The sequence below is a fragment of the Hyla sarda genome, chromosome 2 (genome assembly GCF_029499605.1).
Source record: "Hyla sarda isolate aHylSar1 chromosome 2, aHylSar1.hap1, whole genome shotgun sequence".
Taxonomy (NCBI): domain Eukaryota; kingdom Metazoa; phylum Chordata; class Amphibia; order Anura; family Hylidae; genus Hyla; species Hyla sarda.
Window position 1 is genome coordinate 310224120 of NC_079190.1, and position 25898 is coordinate 310250017.

The window sequence follows — 25898 nt, forward strand, 5'->3', positions numbered from 1 at the left end:
GTGTGAGAACACCGAAAATGCGAACGACCATCGAAGACAGTCAAACGCCTTTTCTGCGTCTAGTGCAATTATAACCACTGGGATAGAGGAGTGCTCAAGGTGATAAAATATATTTAGGAGACGACGTGTGTTGTCTGAACCCTATCGGCCAGCAACAAATCCTGATTGATCTCTGTGTACTAGGGACGGTAATATTTTAGAGAGGCGACAAGCTAAGAGCTTTGCAAATATTTTAGTATCATGATTTAAGAGTGAGATCGGCTGGAAGTTCTGGGGCCTGTCAGGCTCCTTTCCTGGTTTTGGTAAGGTGGTAATAACTGCCTGCAGCTTTTCTGTGGGAAATTTGCCTGTGCGAGTAGCAGTTCGACAAAGTTCCACTATGTGTGGTCCCAGTAATTCTCAAAAGGATTTAAAATAAGATGACGCGAAGCCATCCGGGCCTGGAGCCTTACCGGCAGGCAAGGAGTTAATAACCCCCAAAACCTCTGGAAGTGTAATATCACAGTTGAGATCCTTTATATCTTTCTGTAGGCAAGGGCCATAAATCGGATGAGTCCATAGATAGGGGTTTTTGCGCCAAGCATAGGAAGGGGGAGAGGAAATATGATCACGTAGTTTTAAAGCTACTGCAGCATGGTCTGACCATGTTATCGTTTGTATATCTGAATGGAGTGCTGTGTTGAGGAGTGATCTATCAATCAGGAATAGGTCTATACGGGAGTACGTGTTGTGGACCCCAGACAAAAAAGTATACGTTTTTTCTGAGGCATGGTGAATATGCCAAATGTCATATAAGTCGGATGTAGAGAGAAAGGGAGCTAGAGAGGCAGAGTGGAAGCGGGAAGAGGAAGTAGAGTCTAGTGTAGCATCACCGCACATTATGAGGGAACCCCAGGCTGTGTTATTAATTTTTTTCATTAAGCGCTGCATAAAGCACGTCTAACCTTTGTTTGGCGCATACAAAGAAACAATAGTGTACTGTACGGCATTGATGGTGCAACAAAGTTTCACATTCCTCTCCTGGTCGTCAGCAATAGATTCTTTCACCGTGAATGCTACAGAGTTCTTAACTGCAATGAAGACACCCCTCGCCTTGGTGCTGAAATGAGAATGAAAAAGGTAAGTATAGGAAGGATGATGGATACAGTGAGCATCCATAGCTAACAGATGTGATTCCTGTACACATAGTATGTTGCACTTTAAATGTTGGGCTTCTTTCCATGTGAGGAGCATTGAGCCCGTTCACGTTTAGACTAACAATAGTTATAGCCATATTAGTCGCATTAACAAAATTTCAATGTATAATAGCTTGTAAAGGTTATTAGGGTGGCAAGACGCACCTCCCAGCCAGCGTGCGTTTGCCAAATAAGCACTGAGTACTTCAAATAGACTAAGCAGGTCGGAGACACCAAAATACAAAAAATTTATTAAAACAAAACAACAAAACAGTACAAGAAAGGACGGTTTGCCGAAGCAAGTACCATCCCATAGACAGTAGGGGTCAGAGTCCACTGTGAAACCGTGCACTCTGGCCATAGCAAGGAGCCCACACTGAAGATAATGAGGAAAACACCGTCTGGACTTGAGGAATTCAAGCTAGGGCCCAGTCCTTCACTTTATCAGGGGTCCTCGATGGTTTGGGTCCAGTGGAGGGGTAGGTTGGTGCAATGTTCCATTGAGATAAAAGTTTTTCTCCTTCCTGGAGAGAGCGGACAACATGTAGATTTAGGAAGCCCCAATGGTGCCAGGACAGCAAAAAAAAAGAACCACATGGCATATACTATTTTGGAAACTACACTCCTCAAGGAACGTTACAAGGGGTACAGTGAGCCTTAACACCCCACAGGTGTAGAATGGAACCACCCCATATGTGGACGTCAAGTGCACTGCGGGCGCACTACAATGCTCAGAAGAGAAGGAGTCACATTTGCTTGTTTTGCTGAAATGGGGGGGGGGGGGGGTATGTCGCATTTAGGAAGCCCCTATGGTGCCAGAACAGAAAAAAAATCACATGGCATACTATTTTGGAGACTACACCCCTCAAAGCACGTAACAAGGGGTACAGTGAGCCTTAACGCCCCACAAGTGTTTGGTAAATGTTCATTATGTGGGATGTGAAAAGAAAATTTCATACAGATTATGTATGTATAGATTTTCATACACTAAAATGCTGGGGTTACCTCAAATTTTTCATTTTCACAAGTGGTAAAAGGAGAAAATGTCACTGTAAATTTGTAAGTACATTTTTTTGGAGTAAGGACATGCCTCATGTCTGGACGTTAGGAGCTCTGAGGGTGCACACTGGTCTCTGATGTGCAGGAGCGCAGTCAGTGTCTTGAGCTTCTGCATTTCTCCTATGGAGCCAGAACTGTGGGACCTCTCTCAAGGGGCATTACATGGGGTAAATAACTGGGGTACACTAAATAACTAAAATGGATTATAGTGGGACGTAAAATCATAAAAAAAAGTTTATGTTCCCAGAATGATGACTCAGAGTATAGCCAAAACAAAAAATTATGCCCACCCCAAACCCTATGCTCTGAATCATCATTCTGGGAATGTGATGTGTGTGGCCATCCCTAACCTGTTGCCTCAAATGCGCACCCCGCTCAGGTGGAGAGAGAGCGCTTCGCATTTGAGGCAACAAAAAAAAGTCCCCGATGATAGTGACTCAGTGACCCAATTTTTTGAAAAACTACCCCCAGAGGTCGTATCAGTTTTTTTTATGAAACATTTTTTTTGGGCAATTTAGTGGTTTTATGGGGTTAAAACTTGGAATGTACTCTGGACTTGGTACATTGTGGTCAAATTATGGAAAATTTAAATGAAGAGGGAAAATGTAGTACTCCATGGAAATGTGATAGTCCCTGAAGCAATCCTTAATGCAGAGGCCTGGATGATCGGGGCAAGTGTCACATTGAGTGATGAAGTCCTTCCGAATCACCCTCTTGTAACACACTCTGCATCTTTTCTGGGTTCGTCCCTTCTTTCCAGTGTGGGGGACTTCACCTAGTGTTGGCCTGGGACGATACTAGTACCTATATTTCCAGTTCCTTGGAAAGTTCAGCCTGCTCTTTCCCGGTCGGCAAAGATCAGGGCCTTTAGGACTTCTTCTTGGAACTGAAGGTATGTCCCTGTGTTGCCAGCGTACTGGTACAGTACAAAAGAGTTGCACATAGCATCCTGTACCATGTAGACCGCAACATTTTGGTACCATATCCGTGTTTTCCGCATGGCCATGTATGGCTTGAGGACTTGATCAGAAATTTCAACTCCCCCCATATACCGATTGTAGTCCAGAATACAATCGGGCTTGAGGACCGGTGATGTGGTACCTCGCATAGGGACAGGTGAGCTGCCGTTACCATGAATTGTGGTCAGCATAAAGACATCCCTCTTATACTTGACCAGCAACAGGTTTTCATGGGTAAGGGCACGGGACTCACCCTTGGGCATAGGTGTCTTAACTAAATTTAGAGGGAGGCCTCTCTGGTTTTTCCACACAGTCCCACAAGCGGACGTGGATCTGGCGGCAAGAAATGTGAACAGAGGGATGCTGGTATAAAAGTTGTCCATGTACACATGGTAACCCTTATCCAGCAATGGATGCACAAGGTCCCAAACTATTTTACAGCTAACGCCCAGAGTGGGGAAACAATCTGGGGGTTCAATACAGGAATTTCGTCCCTCATATACTCTAAACTTGTAAGTGTATCTGGAGGTACTCTCACAAAGTTTATAGAGCTTCACACCATACCGCGCCCGCTTCGAGGGAATATACTGGCGGAATATGAGTCTCCCCTTAAAACTGATAAGAGTTATCGTTAACCACCTCACTTTGTAAAGCCGGTCATAGGCAGGATCACTTCGGGGTGGACATGCCCCATTATCTGCATAATGCAGGCATTTCCAAATGGCCTCAAACCGCTTCCATGTCATGACCATACTGTAAAGCGGGGTCTGGTTTAGGATGTCCCCGCTCCAGTACTGTCTGACACTTGACTTTTTGACCAGGCCCATATGCAGCACGAGGCCCCAAAATGTCCTCATTTCTTCTGCATCAATGGCGTACCATTCTTTGGACCTGGCCAAAAATGAATCAGGGTGGTGGTCGATGAATTGCTGGGCGTACAGATTCGTCTGCTCCACCATGTGATTGACCAAGCTGTCACTGAAAATATAACTGAAATAGTCAATTTCAGTGAATCCAGCCGTGTCAATTCAGATTCCGGAGTCTCCAATAAACTCCGAAATCCGTGGCTGATAAGCCTCTGGGGGTCTCCAGACAGGTTCATCGGAAGGGAGCTCCGGTAATAGCGACTGGGGGGTCGGACTCCTACTACGAGCTGATAAGAGACTGTAGCTCGTACTAGTGCCGGCCACTATCATGGGGGGGGGGGTGCGTGGCCTCTCCTGGCGGCGTCTCCGCCACCTTCTGGGGGGCTCATCATCAGTACTAGATGATGAGGAGGGCGAGGAAAAACACAGGAATGTTGTATCTTCCTCGTCTTCACTGGCAGATTCAGAGTCGGAGGCAGCGCCTTTTTTCACAGTGGTGGTGGTGGTGGGGTTGTGTGTGGGGGACACAGGGGAGTATGTAGTGTGTGTTTGGTGTGACTGTATTATATAACAGTGTGTGATAAAAAATATGGGGGGAGGGGGGGAAATGCTGCAGCCCCCCAAAAAATGGGAGGGCAAATAGGGCCCGGGTCACGCTGAAAAATTGCAGCAGACACTTGAGGACCTATTAGGGGGTCAGGGGGGAAAGTGTTTTTTTTTTTACTTTTTACTCCTACCTTTCCCTGGGTTTTATTCTGTCCCTGCTCTATGGGGGCTTCTTGTCTTCTAAGGGGGCTCTGAACTCGGCAGAGGGGGGTCCCTGGCTTCCTCCTGCAGCTCTGACCGCTGACTGAGCTGCGGGAAGATGCTGTTAACCCCTCCCCTGCCGGCTGCTATTGGCTGGACTATCCTCCAGCCAATAGCAGCGCTCCTGGGGGGTGACGAAATCGCCACCTCCCCATAGATACGGTGGGTGATTGGGGGTGTATCCCACACGTGACCCGCATCACCGGAATCGCCACAAATCGCATGTGTGAATTCACATGCGATTTGCGGCGATCTAATGACCACTCCCCCCCCCCCCCCCACGGGCATTTGCACGGGATGCCTGCTGAATGATTTCAGCAGGCATCCCGGTCCGATCCCAGCACGGTGGGGACCGGAATTGCCCTGGCATCACGAATAGCAAGGGTTAACAAGCACCCTTTAATACCAGCACAGCTACACTCCCCATACCCACCACCCCCCCAAGCTACCACATATCTTTTTGGTGTCTTACGAACAGGATACGGGTGTGTGCCTCCAGCTGTTGCCACCAAGTAAAGTGTACTCCCCCCTAGGTGAGAGACTTTATTAATTTATTGTGAATCTCCTGCTAAAATACAGGACAGTGCCGTGTGCAGAAAGTGCGCAAGAAAAGTAAGGGGGAGGCAAAAAATACTGCGGAGCCGCAATACGCAAGGGGTTAAGGGCACAGCAAGGGGTTAAGGGCACAGCGCAATCCTGAAACTCAGCCCACCGAAGTCTCCGGAGCCGCAGCGGCCATTTTGGAGGGCTTTACTTTGCACACAGATCTAGCGGGTGCGGAAAAAAAATGTGGAGCCGGGCTGAAGATTAAAAAGGTTAAAGAACCGGCTCGGTGTAAAGTCCTGAAGCACCAGACCGCTAAATTAAAGTCCTGGTTGCACGATATTCAACTCCCGATCATCGCACTCAAGTTGCAGGTCAGCGCACTCAATTTCCAGATCAACCCTCTCATGTTCGAGATTTACGCACTCATGTTCCAGATCAGAGAAGAGCTAAGTCTCTGAAAGGGACCGACATTCCCGAGCTGCATTTAAAGGGACAATCCCCTTTGCCAAGATGTCGGATTCAACAGTGGCGGTATCACTTCCGGGACCTTCTCCACCACCGGACCCTGCTCCGGTGCCTGTCCCAGCGTCACCTGCACCCCCTAGTCAACAAGATGGTGATGCTCCAGTGGTTTCCTCAGGGGAACCAGTACAGCCAGCAGGGCAGATGCTGCTCTGACCTCCAGGGCACCTGTGGCTACTCCTGTCTTTTTGGGGAACCCTGTTCTCCCACATTATAGTGGGGATCCTTTTACGCTGAGGGACTTCAAAGAGAAGATATTCAGCCTCTTCGCTTTTTATGCTTTCTCCCCCCACCCCCGCCCCCCCACATCTACAGGTGCAGTTACTTACTGGACAGTTGCAGGGACCTGCCATGGAGGAAGTACGCACATGGCCATCGACTGACAAGGCGACAGTGGAGAAGATTTTTGAGGGGCTCTATCAAGTGTTCGAGTCTCACTCCCCCTCTGAGGTATGTTTAAGATTGTATGAGAGATGACAGAAACCAGGTGAGACTCTTCGGGCCTATGCTGTGGCCCTGCAGAATGCATTAGAAGCGGTACAAAAGCTAGACGGCATCACGCCCAATCAGGGTAACCGGGTGTTGATGGACAGGTTCATAGACGGGGCCCATAATAAGTGGGATAAGGCCCAACTCAGGATGCTGGCAGCTCAAAACCCCGATATGGCTTTTCCCACCTTCAAGAGACTGGCCATTAATGTAATTGTATCCAGCACAGAGGCTGAAGAAAATAGCCCCCTTTCTACTGAACCATTGGGGGCCTCGGCCCCAGCCATAACTGCACCCCAGCCGACTGCTGTGTCACCTCCCTCTAGTCCCTGGGCTAATGACTAGCAACATGTCCAACAAGACATCGACCGGTTAACTAAAGCTGTGAAAGAAATAGTGGGGAGAACTAGTTCCCCGTCCTCTAAAGAGACTGCCCCTCGTCCCACCAGGCCGCTTAATAATCCCCCTGTACGGCCCCCTGTACGGCCCCCGAGGACCCCACCCCAGGAGTAATTACAGAAGTAATCAACCAGCACCAAAACAGGACTCTCTATGTATGTTGCCCCTTGCCCCTATGTACAAATAGTAGTAGAATAGGTTAAATTGCAAGCTTTAATTGACACTGGGTCCCAGGTGTCCACTATTCCTCGAGGGGTGTTTTATAAGCATTGGGGTCCTGAAATGTTGTGTGAGCCTCATGACGTAGATTTTCGTGTAATGGCGGGGAATAGGAAACCAGTACCCAAGCATGGCTACTGGGAGCCCACAGTGCAAGTGGGGAATTATGTTCTTAGGGGGCAAGGTGTTATTATTACTAGTGTTGTTGATGATCATGCAGCTGAGTTTATTCTGGGAATGAACATAATGAGACACTGTTTTGATTACATAGTTATCTTGTTACAAGCTTCCATTCCCTACATGTCACCTTCTGGCCGGAGAGCCGCGCACCACCTTCAGGACACTCCAAGCTTAACGAAAGTTTGTCAATCCTCACAGAGAAATCTGCAGGGTGAGAATTCAAGACATGCAGGCCGTCACGCTGTAGCCACAGACAGAAACTATTATCTGGTGTCGAGCCCGACCAAAGGGTGAAGAATCAAGACTACCAGGCACTTATGGAACAAATGCCATTGGAAGACCACCCTTTGGTACGTGCCGCAAGAAGCCTTGTCACAGTGCGGAATGGGAGAGTTCCGGTTCGAGTGGTCAACCTCTCTCCAGTTGTCACAAGATTGGCCAACTATACCCCTGTTGCTCAGCTGCATCATCTGGACTACAGAGATGTGATGTCTAAACCTCAAGTGGCCAGACAGTGGACTGCTCAGACTGCCCCAGGGCCCGACAAGGACCGGAAGGACCCCTGGTGGACTCAGTTTCAGATAGGAGACGACGAAACCCCCCTGGACCAGGTTGGAGGAGTCATTCAGGTAGCTAAACAGTTTCAAGAAGCCTTCAGCAAACACCCCATCGACTTTGGCAGGACCCAGATGATCCAGCATCGGATTCTAACTGGAGATAGTCCCCCCATCAAGGAGAGTCACCGTCCGGTTGCCCCTGCAATGTACCAGACTGTAAAGAAAATGCTGCAGGAAATGAAGGAAGCTGATGTCATCCGAGAAAGCCAAAGTCCTTGGGCCGCTCCTTTAGTCCTTGTTAAGAAAAATGATGGAACTATCCGATTCTGTGTGGACTACAGGAAGTTGAATGACATCACCCATAGGGATGCATACCCTGTTCCTACGATAGAAGAGTCCCTCACCACTCTGGGATACGCGGCTTACTTTTCTACACTGGACCTGACGAGTGGGTACTGGCAAGTCCCTATGGCCGAGGAGGATCAAGAAGGCATTTGCGACCCCGATGGGGCTCTTCGAGTTCAACGGTATGCCCCTTGGGCTCTGCAACGCCCCAGCTACCTTTCAGCGGCTGTTGGAGAGATGCCTTGGGCACTTGAATTTTCAGAGTGTCCTTCTCTACGTACGTATCAAGAGCATCTTGAACATTTCAGAGATGTCTTCCAGGTTCTGATCCAGCCTGGCCTGAAAGTAAAGCCCTCCAAGTTCCACTTGCTGAAGCCCAAGGTCCACTATCTGGGGCATGTCGTCAGTGCTGAAGGTGTCCAACCCGATCCTGATAAAGTGAGTGCCGTAAAAGAGTAGCTTATGCCCAGAATTGTACGTGCAGTTCAAAGTTTCCTGGGGTTTGCCGGTTATTACAGATGGTTCATCCCTCATTTCGCCCAGATTGCCGGGCCTCTAACTACACTGTTACAGGGAATTGCCAAGGAGAACTACAATGGGAGACTCCCTATACAGTGGGGTGAAGACCAAGAAGTGGCTTTTCGGGCTCTGAAGCATCTCCTTCCTGAGCCTCCTATCCTAGCCTACCCCGACTACAGCCGTTCCGGTTATACACTGATGCCAGCTTTGAAGGCTTGGGGGCTATTCTGTCGCAGGAGAGAGTCATAGCCTATGCTAGCCGACATCTTCAGGGAGTGGAGAAGAATGATGCTAACTACAGTTCTTTTAAACTCAAACTCCTTGCGCTGGTCTGGGCGGTCACCGAGAAATTCAAGGACTATTTGGCCGCTACGCCCTTCACAGTCTACACCGACAACAATCCATTGGCGCATCTGAACACTACTAAGTTGGGGGTCATTGAGCAACGCTGGGCTTCCTGATTGGCCAACTATGATTTCAATATCAAATACCGCAGTGGAAAGAGTAATGTTAATGCAGATGTGCTCTCCCGTATGGCCCCTGGTGAGGAGCCCCCCATGGAGGATGTATGGGAAGATGTGGAGATGCTGCCTTTATATCAGAGGTTCGTGAGCCAGAACACTCTAACCCCTCAAGAAGGTGATTACCCTGGGCCTCCTAATGTACCCGAAGACTTGTACACTTGGAGGACTCTGCAAGACGAGAGTAGGGTCATGGGAGACCTCTTGGACTACTTACTGCAAAAGAGAGTGCTGACTAGGCTCCGCAAGGGGACTTGGAATTGAAGCGGTTGTGGCGGCAAAGGAATCGTCTGTTCCTCCACAAAGGGCTGCTATGTTGAAATTCCTTGGAACCAGTGTCTGGAGATCAGATCTTGGTCCCGCGAAGGGATGCCGCAATGGTTCTCAATGCTTCTCACGACCACTTTGGGGTCCACAAGACGGAGGCCACTATCCGAAGAAGGTTCTACTGGGTAGGGATGCGTGGAGATATCGAGAAGTGGTGTGCCGAATCTGTAATGTCACCAAGAATTCTCACAAGGACACAAGAGCTCCGTTGCATCCCATTCATACTGAGAGGCCTAATCAACTGGTTGCCCTGGATCACGTGAATTTAGCCCCAACCCGATCGGGATACACCTATGCCTTGACTATGGTGGATCATAACTCCAAGTGGGTAGTTGTTGTGCCCGTCAAGGATCTTACAGCCAGGACAGCTGCCCAGGTCTTCTACAGCCAGTGGATCCAACCCCTTGGGTGTCCTGAATCGGTCCTAACTGAGCAGGGGACTGCGTTTGAAGCTCAACTGTTCCAAGAACTCTGTCAGTTTCATGATTGTCGGAAGCTCAGGACCACTGCAAATCACCCTCAAGGGAATGGGCTGTGCGAGAGAATTGATCAGGTGTTTTTTCACATGCTAAGGGCAGCATTAAAGATGAGCGAATCGAAGCTGACGAACCCAAATTCGTTATGAATTTCATGAAATATTTGATTTGCGACGAATGCGAATATCCCCGCTATTCGATCGTGCAAATCGCTTCATTAAACTTAATTTTACAGCATTCCAGGCTATTGGAGACCTAAAATGGCGGATCCACATGTGAGTACATGGGGCAGGGGATTATGGGAGGGCGGGAAACATCGGCGGGAATGAAGGTAGGTGGGATGACCCTGAATCACATGTGAGATGCAGCCTATCAGTATTCACTGACCCCTGTGAGGTCACAGCCCTATATAATCGGCAGCCATCTTGCCTCTCTTCATTTCGTCTATGCACTCAGAGATAAAGAGAACGGGACTGCGTGTGTGTGAATAGCTTATACCACAGCGTACCACCAGTGGCGTTGCGACCCGGGTTCAGGGGGTGCGGAGCGCACCAGGTGACACCAGCCTGGAGGGGTGACACCACGCACCCACCCCACCACATCTGCAAACCGTCAGAGGCTTCTTTCATGTCCTGCAGGCTGTCGCACTGCAGTTTCAGCCCCCGACACAATCCTATCCCCCAGCCCCAGGAAGCTGCCTCTTTAAGACCTGCAATGCTTTCTGGGAAGAGAAGTGCCGTGCGCACGTCTGCTCCCTCCCCCGACGTGTCCCTGCCTCATGTGCTCCGCGTCTGCATGGGTGATAAGTTCCTCCCCAACCCCCGGACATTCCTGGACCTGGAGCCGCCCGGGGAGAGGAGAAAGTGAAGACAAGAGACTGGTGAGACCTCTCTGCAAAACTGTGTATTTAATGTGTTTCCCAACCAGGGTGCCTCCAGCTGTTGCAAAACTATTAGTCCCAGCATGCCCAGACAGCCTTTGGCTGTCCGGGCATGCTGGGAGTTGTAGTTTTGCAACAGCTGGAAGCACCCTGGTTGGGAAACACTGATTGAATGTTTTAATGTAACAGGGAGAAAGGGGGTGCTGAGAGGCTCTGGGGGGTGCCATTGCCAGGAGGATGATCCTCATTATGTATGATGGGGGCGCTACTGATGAATGATGGGGGTGCTGCACCCCCATCATCCATCAGCAGAATCATCCTCCTGTGAGTAGCACCCCCATCATCCATCAGCAGGATCAACCTCCTTGATGATGGGGGTGCCTCTGGCACATGTGGTCTCCAAACTATGAACCTCCTGCTGTTGCAAAACTATAACTTCCAGCATGCCTGGAAAGCCAAAGGCTTTCTGGGCATGCTAAGTGGTGTAGTCTATAACAGCAGGAGGTACATAGTTTGGAGACCACTGTAATACACTAACCTTCACTCCCTTCATTCAAGGACAGCTATGAAGGAGGTCTGCAGCCAGGGGGAGAGCATCAGAGCATTCAGAGGTGATGAAGAGGAGGAGGGCACGGGAGGAATGGCACAGGCAGCCTCCATGCTTGATAGCCTTTGACCTCTCAGGCTGCTGTGCTGCTTCCGCCCCTCCCCTCTGACCTGATACAGCAAGATGTCTGGAGGTGCAGCATAGAAGTAAGTAATGCACCTCCAGACTATATTGAGCTGCAAGTGTCACTCACTGTGCAACTGCAGGGCCGGACTGCAACTGCAAAGTGTGTGACAGGTATGGGACCGACACACTGGAAACCCCCCCCCCCACCTCCTCAGGGCAGCCTGAAGTGACAGTGGTGCCGCAGGGGAATCTCGGTGGGCCGCAGCAATAAAACCAGAGAGGGTGGAGTGGTGGCAGTGACCTCTGCTGTGCGGCGGCGGGGCGCACAGGTGGGGGTCTTAGTATAAAAAAGAAAGTCTTCATTTTTCCGCCCCCATCAGCTGCGAGTCCATGCGCCCTCAAGCGGACACATGGTTTGGCTTATGACAGCACCGGGCCTGCTCCCAGCATAACCTCACCACTGCTTAGGTCATACTGGGAGCTGTAGTTTTAATTGGTGAAACCTTTTTTAGAGCTTTCCCATTCTTTGGCAATTGGTATATTTGATTATTATACTGGAATTTTTCACACTGCTCTACATCAGTGGCGCCTGTCACAACAGGGTAAAAACTTACTGGGGGGAGGGGGTAGGTATGGGGTGACACCATTTTCTATCGCACCGGGTGACACCAGCCATAGCAACGCCACTGCGTACCACTGCAACTGCTAGTCGCATCAGCATTGGGTAAAGACAGGAGTGCAGAGTGCTTTGCTGTTCTCACTGAGAAGGATCATTGATAGCTAAACCTCCTATTCACGTTATTGAACATTGCAGCAGAGAGGGGCAGATAGCTGTCAGCTGCCTCATACAGATCAACAAGCTGCCTGAACTTTATCAACCATCTTATCTTCTCATTTTTCAGCGCAATTCAGTGTTTTTTTTTTGTTTTTTTTTGCTCCACAAATCCTCTGCTGCTCAGAATTGTGTGACCGAGTGCAATTGAGGGTTTAATCCCTGTATTTTAAAAAAAAAAAAATTTGTGGTGCTCCACTGTTGGGTCCTGCTGCTGTTCACAAATACGTTATTTTTCAGCGGACTGTAGTATGTTTGTCTGCCCTTATACATGCATAACACATGCCTACATCAAAGCAGTCTACTATTCCGTATCTGTAACAAGTCTAGATACAGGGAAAGTCCTGACTCCTGGCAAAAGTAATCACCTGCTGGTGTTTTTAAAAAATGCTTATTTTTTCTGCATATAGTTGTGCATATTATTGCCCTCATCAGTGCACACCACATACGTACATCCAAGTATTGTACCATTTTGTACCTGTTAATCTGTCAAGGGGCTACATACTGCCAAACAATAGTATTCACCGGCTGGTGTTTTACAAAAAACAGAGGTTTTTCTGCTTATAGTTGCGCATATTACTGCCCTCATCAGTGCATACCGCATACGTACATCCAAGTATTGTACCATCTTGTACCTGTTAATCTGTCAAGGGCCTACATACTGTGAAAGGACAGCCATAAGTAATCACCTGCTGCTGTTGTGTACCATCTTGTACCTGTTAATCTGTCAAGGGCCTACATACTGTGAAAGGACAGCCATAAGTAATCACCTGCTGCTGTGGTGTAGCGTATTGTAATACCCTCATATACGCACTAAGTATGTCAGGCAGAGAAGTGCCAGGACGTGCACAGAGGAGTGGCAGAGACCTAAATACTTCAGGCAGAGTTGGCAGCAGACTAGGGGCGAGTGGCAGCAGGAGTCGCAGCGAGAGGCCTGAGCTCCCGTTATCAGCCAGCGGTCGTGTCTCGACCAGCAACCCATCTGCCGTCGTCGATTTGGTTAACACGCTCATCCACATCATCACAAGTGACATCTGACACCCCCCATCAACAGTCGGTGGGTTCCTCAGACACAACCCTCAGTTGATGTAAGTGAAATCTAGAGAAAGAAAGGAAGGCGCCTCATGTGCGGGATCAGTAGATCTTGCAGGTGGGGGTAGGGGACGGTGATGCCCAAGCCGCTTACCGAAGTTGGTTGTGCGCCCACACACAACAAGGTTAAGAACAGAAGAGATATGGAAGAAGGTCCACTGCAGCCCTCCTGGGTGAGAGTAAAATCAAAAACGAATGACCAGGGAGTCAGGAGTTTGTCTGGCGCAGAGAGGAACCATCAGGCAGCCAAGTAAAATCAATGGATTTATTAGATGCAACGCATTTGGCTGCGCATGCGCAGCGAAACGCGTTGCATCTAATAAATCCATTGATTTTACTTGGCTGCCTGATGGTTCCTCTCTGCGCCAGACAAACTCCTGACTCCCTGGTCATTCGTTTTTGATTTTACAACCCTCAGTTGGCATGGCCCAAGAGCAGTCCCTGTCCTCCCATTGCCTTTGTCCTATGCTGTTCCCTCTCCTAGAGAAGTATCGTATGCTATGGGTTCAGCTTCACTATTCACTAAGGATGATCTAATAGAGGACAGCCAGCAGCTACTGCCCAGCCAAGAAGGGGAGGAGACATGCACCGCTTGCTCCGCTAGGCAGCCAAGTAGTGATGCGGAGAGTGACATGGGAGGCGGTGTTGCAAGGGTTCAGGGTCCTGAAGCAGACACTGAGGAGGACATCGGTGATGTGCACACACCTGTTGATGATGAAGCCGATCGCAATAGGGAGCCGGGTGCAGAAGGGGCTTCGTCATCATCAGGAGAAGAGAGTTGCAGGTTGCCCTTGAGGCAGCAAGGCGGTAGCACGGTTGGCAGTCAACGTGGTGGCAGGAGTGGAAATTCAGGAGCCAAATGTACCCGGGAGACCACCTGCTTCACGGCAGCCTACCTTTCCGGGAGGTAGTGGAACAGGGGTTCCTGGAGAAGGCGCCAGTAGCAGTCAATTAGTGCGGACTGTAGGAGGGAAAATGAGCTACTCGGCGGTGTGGAAGTTATTCATCAGGCATCCGGAGGAGGTTCACGTAGCCACATGCAAGATCTGTCGGCAGAAGGTGAAACGTGGCCAGGGTCCCAATGTCGGCACTACGGCCCTGAGTCAACACATGCTTCGCCACCATAAAGCGGCCTGGGAGAACCGTGGCTCCGATGTAGTGGTCCAGCCTGCTGCATAACCCAGTGGCCATCCGCTCCCTCCTTCATCCAGCCAAGGCTCCACCACTTCAGCCGAAGGGAGCTGTGTGTCAAACCCTCCTTCTGTCGCTCCAGATGCTCCTGCTTCTCTTGCTTTTAGTCAGCCATTCCGCCAACAATTCATAGGCGAAGCCATGTCCAAGAGACAACAGTATGCGCCCACTCGCGCAGAAGTTGAATGTGCTCCTGTCCAAGTTGCTGGTGCTGAAGTCCCTCCCTTTTCAAGTCGGTGTGTTCAAAAGTGCACGGCAGCGCCGACATGTGGAACTGTAACTACGGGCAGGGACAATACTTGTCTTTTATGGCCCACTGGGTAAATGTGGTTCCTGCACAGCCACAAAAGCAACTTGGACAGATCACACCGCTTCCTCCTCCACGCTCTCACTCTCAGGCAGTTGGTCCTGTTACAGTGTGCGATGCCCCCTCCTCATCCTCCACCGCGTCATCGGCCTCCACTGCACGTCCAAATCTCGGTGGACCTTAATCGTACCATATGTGTAGGGCACTGCAGTGTCAAGCTGTTCTTCACATGGTTTGCCTTGGAGAACAGAGTCACACAGGGGAGGAACTGCTAAAATTAATTCGTAAAGAAATCCGAGTATGGCTTACTCCACGAAATCTGGAAATGGGTGACCGACAACGGGAAGAACATTGTGTCCGCTCTGCGACAAGGAAGTGTGAAACATGCGCCCTGCATGGCACACGTGTTGAATCTGGTTGTCAAGCACTTCCTCAAGTCTTCACCCCATTTGTAAAACATCCAGAAAATGGCAAGGAAACTGTGCATGCATTTCAGCCACTCGTACACCGCCAAGCACACCTTCCTTGAGCTGCAGTGTCAGAACGGTATCCCACAACATAGTCTTATTTGTGACGTTGCCACACGTTGGAATTCCACCCTCCATATGTTGGACAGACTATACGAACAAAGAAAAGCCATCACCGATTTCTTGATGATCCAAGAGGATAGGACTACTCCCCTGTGTAACTTCAATGTGAACCAGTGGCAGCTCATATGTGACACCTGCCGTTTGCTGAGGCCCTTTGAGGAAGCCACATTATTTTTAAGTCGCCTGGATTACACCATGAACGACGTAATTCCACTCCTACATTTCCTACAACAAATGATTGAAACGATGGCTGGTCACGGCAATAGAGACGTTGCGCCTACATCTCAAGACTACATGAGCCCAGTGGGGGCTGAACTGGAGGAGGAGGATGAGGGGCAGAGCGAAGTACAGTTTAGGTTGGATGAGATGGCCGGTGTTTCTAGTCATCGGACAGGAGAGGAGGAGCAGCCAGAGGAGCTGGAGGGTTATGAGGAAGGCGAGACAGAGGACCCAGACACACCGTGGCAGTATGCAGTGGAGATGGAGGCAGGTAGTCCCTCCGAGTCACTGGCGCAAATGGCACGATGCATGCTCAGGTGCTTGCGTAATGACCCCCGAATTGTCAAAATTCATCAGTGGGATGACTTCTGAATCTCCACCTTATTGGACCCTCGCTACCATCCCAGAATGGGGGACTTTTTTTACACCCACTGAGAGGGAGGGCAAACTGACCTACTACAGAGAGATCCTACGTAGTCAGTTGGCCGATGCCTATCGGCCACATGGTCCATCCACTCGCAGGTCTGACTCAGGGGGGCCCTCTGCGCTCACCTTCCACTGCCATGGCTGCTGGGGAGGGGAGGGGTGGCAGGAGCAGTACCATTTCAATCAGCAGCAGCCTGAGTCTACAGTCTCTGATGGGTAGCTTTCTTCACCCGCATAGTGAAGCAACTCATCAGCAGCAGGTAGACATGGAGCAGGACCTGAACCAGCAGGTGGTGGCATACCTTGACATGGCCATGCCAACAAACAGTGAAGATCCGCTGGACTTCTGGGCAGCCAAACTTGATTTATGGCCGCAACTAGCAGAGTTTGCCCTGGAAAAGCTGTCCTGCCCGGCCAGTAGTGTGCCATCAGAGTGGGTGTTTAGTGCGACCGGGGCCATAGTCACCCAAAGGTGAACTCGTCTGTCCACTAAAAATGTGGAGAGACTGACGTTTGCCAAGATGAATCAGGGATGGATCAGCCAGGATTTCTACCCACCAATGCCAGATGCCTCAGAGTAGATTGACCATGCTGCTACACCAACACTTCCCAATTATGGTTATGTAATCCTCTTGGGTTATCAATTAGGGTTATGAAACCCTCTTTGGTACTGCGATTGCCTGCTCCTGGCTCATCCAGTGTCTTTCAGGAACTACTTGCCTCACAGATACTTCGGGCCTTGGCCCTTTAATTTTTGGATGTTTAGCAGTAGCTAAATACATGCTTAATGCAAATTTCAACATTGATCTTTAAATGTAAGGGGTTATGAAACCCTCTTGGGTACTGCGAATGCCTGCTCCTGGCTCATCCTGTGTTTTTCAGGAACTACTTGCCTCACTGATGCTTCGGGCCTTGGCCCTTTAATTTTTGGATGTTTAGCAGTAGCTAAATACATGCTTAATGCAAATTTCAACATTGATCTTCAAATGTAAGGGGTTATGAAACCCTCTTGGGTACTGCGAATGCCTGCTCCTGGCTCATCCTGTGTCTTTCAGGAACTACTTGCCTCACAGATGCTTCTGGCCTTGGCCCTTTAATTTTTGGATGTTTAGCAGTAGCTAAATACATGCTTAATGCAAATTTCAACATTGATCTTCAAATGTAAGGGGTTATGAAACCCTCTTGGGTACTGCGAATGCCTGCTCCTGGCTCATCCTGTGTCTTTCAGGAACTACTTGCCTCACTGATGCTTCTGGCCTTGGGCCTTTAATTTTTGGAAGTTTAGCTGTAGCTAATACATGCTTAATGCTAATTTCAACAATGATCTTTAAATTCTTGGTGCTCTGCCAGGGCCGTCGCCTACCCCGCCAGGGCCAATCCGAGCACCTCACCAAACCATCCAATCGGTAGTAGAGACAGGCAGTGTGTACAAAGGCCAGGGACTTAATGAACCCGAGCTTATGACCCGCACTTAGTTGGAATTCTTCTTTCATGGCAAATAATTGCAATCCCCGATCCCTATCACGAACGGGGTTGAGCAGGTTACCCGCACTTGTCGGTGAAGGATAGACACACGCTGGTCCATTCAGTGTAGCGCGCGTGCAGCCCCGGACATCTGAGGGCATCACACACCTGTTATTGCTCGATCTCGCGATTGATCGTGCAATATAAGGGGTTATGAAAGACTCTTGGGTACTGCTGATGCCTACTCCTGACTGCTCCTGTGTCTTTCAGGATCTACTTGCCTTCATGATGCTTCTAGGCTTGGGCCTTTAATTTTATGATTTGTGAAATAGATACATACATGCTTAATTAAAATTTCAACATTTATGGTGCAATGTATGGGGTTATTAAACCCTCTTGGGTACATTTTTTTCAAATTTTATGATAATTTTCTCAGTAATAAACTTGAGTTTTCAAGAATAATAACCATTACACCATTGAACGCTTGTTGTGTGCGATTCTTTAATTAAAATTGTCAAAAATAATACAGAGATGGATGATCTCTGCTTCATTATTTCAGAAAACACTTTTTTGTCTTTTTGTGGTCCACTATCCTGCATTATAGAGTCTTCTGGACTCTTGGATATGTGCTTCTTCTTAAACAAATGCAAAAAAAAAAAAAAAAAAAAAAGCCCAGTCAGGGCAATGGAGACTTTGCGCCTACATCTCACGGCCACATGAGCCCTGTGGGGGCTTGTTGGATTTGGTCCTTCGAACCCACACGCTGGGGTCCAGGACACTCAAAGTTTGATTTAAATTTTGAATTAAAAAATCAGACATTTCAATGCATCAGCCAACTCCAGGCTGTGTCATTCAGGCAATATATGGTTTACTGATGGCGCTGCTGGGCCTGGGTCTGGGAATTTCAAATTTTCTCATAGGTAGCACCAGGGGCGTACCTAGAGCATTTGGCACCCGGGGCGGACCTTTGTTTGGCACCCCCCCCCCCCCCCACACACACCTTAATTACACCCCCTCCCTCCCCTCCCCCCAGGGGCGGACGGACAACACTCGGGGCCCCCGGGCCACAAAAAAGGCAAGGGCCCCTGCTAGGCTCTGCAGCTCGTCAATCTTCTGCCATGCTCCTATTCCACCCAAATCCCACACACAATAAATTTAAATTTATATATGTAAGAAACACTTTAACGTAGGTAAATTTCCATGACCAATAATACTGGTATACAAGGAGTAAATATATACCACCACACATAATACCTCCATACTGTACTCAATAAAACCACTATACACAGACCAGTATACTATAAAGGATCTGTATACAATATAAGTGATATACAGGATCATATGGCGGTAGATATCAGCTGTACACATGATGTGTACACCATATAAGTGATTACAGTTACATTTTGGGTCTTTTCTGATCAGCGGCGTCCTCTTTGCTTTTCTTCTCCGTCCGGATAAGACCGCCATGTGGATCTCTTAACATCTGCAAGAAAAACATGTCAGACTCTGCATATATTCAGTGCCCTCCTCTACACAATCTTTCCATCTATAGGCCCACAAACTGTAATAATGCCCTCCTTGGTGTCCTGCACAGTAAAAGGGCAGGTAGGTAGGTAGCCAGGTAACCCCCTCTATATGCAGAGTTACATCCCCCCCCCTCTTTCCCATAGGTATATGCAGAGCTACACTACACCCCCCCCCCCCCTCTTTCCCATAGGTATATGCAGAGTTACATCCCCCTCTTTCCCATAGATATATGCAGAGCTACACCCCCCCTCTTTCCCATAGGTATATGCAGAGTTACACTCCCCCCCTCTTTCCCATAGGTATATGCAGAGTTACACCCCCCCCTCTTTCCCATAGGTATGTGCAGAGCTACACCTCCCCCGTCTTAACCATAGGTATATGCAGAGCTACACCCCCCCTCTTCCCCATAGGTATATGCAGAGCTACACCCCCCTTCCCCATAGGTATATGCAGAGCTACACCCCCCTCTCCCTCCCTTTCCCATAGGTATATGCAGAGCACCCCCCCCCCCTCTCCCTCCCTTCCCTATAGGTATATGAAAAGCCCCCTCTCCCCCCTTCCCTATAGGTATATGCAGAGCACAGCCCCCTCTCCCTCCCTTCCCCATAGGTATATGCAGAGCACCCCCTTCTCTATAGGTATATGCAGAGCACCCCCTCCCCCCTTCCCTATAGGTATATGCAGAGCACCCCCTTTCCCCCCTTCCCTATAGGTACAGTATATGCAGAGCCCCCCTCTCCCCCTTCCCTATAGGCACAGTATATGCAGAGACCACCCTCTCCCCCCCTTCCCTATAGGTACAGTATATGCAGAGCATCCCCCCTTTCCTATAGGTACAGTATATGCAGAGCACCCCCCTCTCCCCCCCCCTTCCCTATAGGTACAGTATATGCAGAGCACCCCCCTCTCCCCCCCTTCCCTATAAGTATATGCAGAGCACCCCCCTATAGGTATAGGCAGGGTTAAAAAAAAAAAAAAAGGATGCTCACCTGATATCCCACGCAGCGATCTCCTCAGCAGCAGGGTCCGCGTCTTATCCCTGCACAATACAGGCGCCGGATGAGCGACGTCATCGGCGGCTGTACTGCGTGCTGCGTGGGGGCGGAGGTCACGTCTCCTCTGTGTAGCTGCAGATGTGGCTCACACAGAGGAGACGCCTTCTCCTGTATGCAAGGGTGTACCTACAGCATTTGGCACCCAGGGCGGACCCTTTGTTTGGCCCCATCCCCTCCCCCCCCACACACACTTAATTACACCCCCTCCCTCCCCTCCGCCCAGGGGCGGACTGACAACACTCGCGGCCCCCGGACAGCAAGGGCCCCTGCTAGGCTCTGCAGCTCGTCGATCTTCTGCCACGCTCCTATTCCACCCAAATCCCACACACAATAAATTAACATTTATATATGTAAGAAACACTTTAACGTGGGTAAATTTCCATGATCAATAATACTGGTATACAAGGAGTAAATATATACCACCACACAATAACTGGATAATACCGCTATACTGTACTGAATAAAACCACTATACACAGACCAATATATTATAAAGGATCTGTATACAATATAAGTGATATACAGGACCATATGGGGTAGATATCAGCTGTACACAGGATGTGTACACCATATAAGTGATTAGAGTTACATTTTGGGACTCACAATTAGGTCTTTTCTGATCAGCGGCGTCCTCTTTCCTTTTCTTCTCCATCCGGATAAGACTGCCATTTGGATCTCTTAACATCTGCAGGAAAAACATGTCAGACTCTGCATATAATCAGTGTCCTCCTCTACACAATCTTTCCATCTATAGGCCCACAAACTGTAATTATGCCCTCCTTGGTGTCCTGCACAGTGAAAGGGCAGGTAGGTAGGTAGCCAGGTAACCCCTCTTTCCCATAGGTATATGCAGAGTTACATCCCCCCTCTTTCCCATAGGTATATGCAGAGCTACGCTACACCCCCCTCTTTCCCATAGGTATATGCAGAGTTACACTTCCCCCCCCCTCTTTTCCACAGGTATATGCAGAGTTACACCCCCCTCTTCCCCATAGGTATATGCAGAGCTACACCCCCCCTCTTAACCATAGGTATATGCAGAGCTATACCCCCCCTTCCCCATAGGTATATGCAGAGCTATACCCCCCCTTCCCCATAGGTATATGCAGAGCTACACCCCCCTCTTCCCCATAGGTATATGCAGAGCTACACCCCCCTTCCCCATAGGTATATGCAGAGCTACACCCCCTCTCCCTCCCTTTCCCATAGGTATATGCAGAGCCCCCCTTCCCTATAGGTACAGTAGATGCATAGCCCCCCTCTCCCCCTTCCCTATAGGTACAGAATGTGCAGAGCACCCCCCTCTCCCCCCTTCCCTATAGGTACAGTATATGCAGAGCACACCCCCTCTCCCCCCTTCCCTATAGGTACAGTATATGCAGAGCACCCCCCCTCTCCCCCCCTTCCCTATAGGTACAGTATATGCAGAGCCCCCCCTCTCCCTCCCTTCCCCATAGGTATATGCAGAGCACCCCCTTCTCTATAGGTATATGCAGAGCACCCCCTCCCCCCTTCCCTATAGGTATATGCAGAGCACCCCCCCCTCCACCCCTCTTCCCTATAGGTACAGTATATGCAGAGCACCCCCCTCTACCCCCTTCCCTATAGGTACAGTATATGCAGAGTACATGCAATATATGGTTTACTGATGGCGCTGCTGGGCCTGGGTCCAAAATCTTTGGTTTAAATTTCTGAATTCATCTTTTAATCTTAGGGATTGTGAAGGCCTAATGCCTACTAATGCTGCTGGCAACTCCGGGCTGTGCCATTCATCCACTATATGGTCTCCTCATGCTGCCAACACCTCCACGCTGTGTCATTCAGCCACTATATGGTGTCCTCATGCTTCAGCCTCATCCAAGCTGTGCCATTCAGCCACTATATGGTATCCTCATGCTGCCAACACCTCCTCGCTGTGTCCTTCAGCCACTATATGGTCTCCTCATGCTTCCAACACCTCCACGCAAAGTGTTCTATACCCCTATTGATAATCCAAAAAAGTGCAAAGGAGTCATTTAATTGAAGTATAAAATATATATAATTTTATTGATACATATTAAAAACATGCAATTCATAAAAGGTGGGGGGGGGAGAGAAACTACAACCACTGGGGGAGGTTGAACAAAAAGGGGCGACACTACCAGCTTGTGCATCAATTCATAACAATAAATAATGTGTATGACTGGTAAACAAATGTAAAGTGCATAATAGGGGCTTGCAACAGCTTCCATAAGGTGCATAGACATAAATAAATACCAGCATACATACCAAAGTACAAATGTAGAAATATAATAGCAAAACCAAGCAGGAGTGATGCCACCCCTATATATACCCCTATTGAGGCTGTATGTAGGCTAGAAATAGCCTTTTTTTAATATAGATTCGCCGCCAAAAAATTTGGATCGAAACAAACTTTTTCGGAAAATTCGGCGAATCGTCCAAATCAAATTTATCAAAAGTTCGCTCATCTCTAGGCAGAATCTGTTTCGAAGCACAAAGAGTGGTCTAGTATACTGCCTGAACTGTGGGAAATTTATAATTATACTGTCCACTGTTCCACCGGGTACACTCCCTTCTTTTTGATGATGGCCAGACACGGTCAACTACCTAAAGATAGGACCTTCGGCTTGCAAGCACCTTTCAACAACTCTCCTCAGACTTCTCAAGATTGGGTCTCTGAACACCAAACACGGATTGAAGAAGCTAAAGATATTGTAGAGAAGAAGATGAGCGAGGCTCATTACAAACAGCAAAAGGACTACAACAGGCATGCATCCGCTTGACCACTGCAACTTAGCGATAGAGTCTGGCTTCGAAAGTTTCCTCGGTCGCATAAACTGGACTCTCTGTGGGAGACGGAGCCTTACACTATTATGGCCCTGCTATACCCCGACACGGACGTTTATGAGGTACGGAAAGAGGGGTTAGTCCAGCCACAGGTAGTCCACCGAAATAGGCTAAAGCTGTGCATGAAAGACGACTTGCCCGAGCCACCTCCTCCAACACTCTCAGAGGCAAGGCCAACAAGAGAATATGTTGCGGGAGAGGGAATCCACCCCACAATGGATGTTCCGCTGTTCTCCTCTCCTCACCATACTATGTTCTTTGGTGTAGAGTGTCCGGCTGCAGTGCAACCAACTTTGATCTCTAGGCCTGGCCCAGAGTGTCCTACATTGACAGCTCCAAGTACTCCCGTTCTCCTACCAAGTACTCCAGGACTTCCCTCACCAAACCTAATGGGTCCTGCCAGTCCCGTAGAGAGTGTGACTCCTGTTGCAGATTCACCAGAGGGTCCCGTCGGGATCAAAGTTGTCAGAGAATTGTCCTTTGAAAGAAGTCCCTGAGAGTCAAGAAGTGGTGTTGCGTCGGTCTCAAAGGTCCCCTCAAGGGAAACTACCCCTAAGATATCAAGACTGACCTTTCACACATAGTACTAAACACACAGTATTAAACACATAGTACTTCACAAAACAATCACTTTTGAGATGAGGTAAGTTCACTTAAATTTAGTACACCAAACAAACAAAAATTTATCTCGCACTAAAATAAGTGCTTTGGGAATTGTAGCTAATGTAATTTTTCCAATTTCTGCCACTGTTATGTACACTAATTCTCTGTTCTTATACGTGTGCGAGATGTTCTGCCTGGCCAGTAGATACTCTTGCTAGCTTAACCCCTTAACGACGCAGGACGTATATTTACGTCCTGCGCCGGCTCCCGCGATATGAAGCGGGATCGCGCCGCGATCCCGCATCATATCGCGTCGGTCCCGGCGCTAAACAACGGGCGGGACCCGCGGCTAATACCACACATCGCCGATCGCGGCGATGTGCGGTATTAACCCTTTAGAAGCGGCGGTCAAAGCTAACCGCCGCTTCTAAAGGGAAAGTGAAAGTGACCCGGCTGCTCAGTCGGGCTGTTCGGGACCGCCGCGGTGAAATCGCGGCGTCCCGAACAGCTGATCAGACACCGGGAGGGCCCTTACCTGCCTCACCGGTGTCCGATCGACGAATGACTGCTCCGTGCCTGAGATCCAGGCAGGAGCAGTCAAGCGCCGATAATGCTGATCACAGGCATGTTAATACACGCCATTGATCAGCATAGGAGATCAGTGTGTGCAGTGTTATAGGTCCCTATGGGACCTATAACACTGCAAAAAAATTTTTAAAAAAAAGTGTTAATAAAGGTCATTTAACCCCTTCCCTAATAAAAGCTTGAATCACCCCCCTTTTCCCATAAAAAAAATAAAACAGTGTAAAAAAAATAAACATACGCAGTATCGCCGTGTGCGTAAATGTCCGAACTATAAAAATATATAATTAATTAAGCCGTACGGTCAATGGCGTATGCGCAAAAAAATTCCAAAGTCCAAAAAAGCGTATTTTGGTCACTTTTTATACCATTAAAAAATGATTAAAAAGTGATCAAAAAGTCCGATCAAAACAAAAATCATATCGATAAAAACTTCAGATCACGGCGCAAAAAATGAGTTCTCATACCGCCCCGTACGTGGAAAAATAAAAAAGTTATAGGGGTCAGAAGATGACATTTTTAAACGTATAAATTTTCCTGCATGTAGTTATGATTTTTTCCAGAAGTGTGACAAAATCAAACCTATATAAGTAGGGTATCATTTTAACCGTATGGACCTACAGAATAAGGTGTAATTTTTACCGAAATATGCACTGCGTAGAAACGGAAGCCCCCAAAAGTTACAAAATGGCGTTTTTCCGATTTTGTCGCACAATGATTATTTTTTCCATTTCGCCGTGCATTTTTGGGTAAAATGACTAATGTCACTGCAAAGTAGAATTGGCGACGCAAAAAATAAGCCATAATATGGATTTTTAGGTGGAAAATTGAAAGGGTTATGATTTTTAAAAGGTAAGGAGGAAAAAACGAAAGTGCAAAAACGGAAAAACCCTGAGTCCTTAAGGGGTTAATGGTAATACACGTAATTAAAGGTAACCTAGGTAAGGTTTATCTGTTGTGTTCTAGGGGTAGGAGCTTGTAGCCAATAGACCCTAGTAGCCAGCTTTATTGGTAGAAAGCCTCAGGCAAGCCAATATACTTCCAGTGTACTAAACAGGTAGCTAATATGGCACAAATGTATAGTGTGATTTCAATTGTCTAGTGAACCTAAATAAAAATGTATAGTGAGATTTCAATTGTCTAGTGAGCTAGAGAAAGAAAAATGCTAAGTAGGATGTATCTCATGTGACTAATTTCATCCTGTTACTAAATTCATGAACTAACCAACCCTGTTCGTGAGTTTACCCAAACCAATGTATGTACATCAAAAGTAAATGTTAAGTAGGTTTATAGGTTGTACCCGACCTTCACTTCGTCCCTCTGTCTTAAGGGACTGACGCGAAGGCCGACTTATCTTGAGTAAGGGGGTTTGTGGTGTCCCGGTACCGTATTGCATCCAGTACCTAGTGTAGAGGTCCCCAAAGTCAGAGTAGCTACATTCAGGTAGGGTTCCTCAGGTGGGATAGCCCCTAGTAGCCTCTCCTTAAGTCTAACTTTAATGTTAATAAATGTATATATTAATAATTATATCTATATTGTATAGAAATGTATAGTATTTACCTTGTTCAGTGTCGCAGGACCTTCGGTCATGTGACCAAGCTAGTAACCTCTATGGTATGTTGCCGGACCTTAGGAGGTCCTTGG

The 25898-nt window shown here is 48.4% G+C and overlaps 1 protein-coding gene across 1 annotated transcript in view; it reads right to left on the bottom strand.

The window, feature by feature from the left end:
- SCUBE3 (signal peptide, CUB domain and EGF like domain containing 3) overlaps positions 1–25898 on the bottom strand; it is a 1482089-nt gene that overhangs the window by 1220065 nt on the left and 236126 nt on the right. The window contains exon 3 of the mRNA XM_056557668.1: positions 945–1099. The gene's annotated coding sequence lies outside the window, so the exon portion shown is untranslated. The remainder of the gene's footprint in view (positions 1–944; positions 1100–25898) is intronic.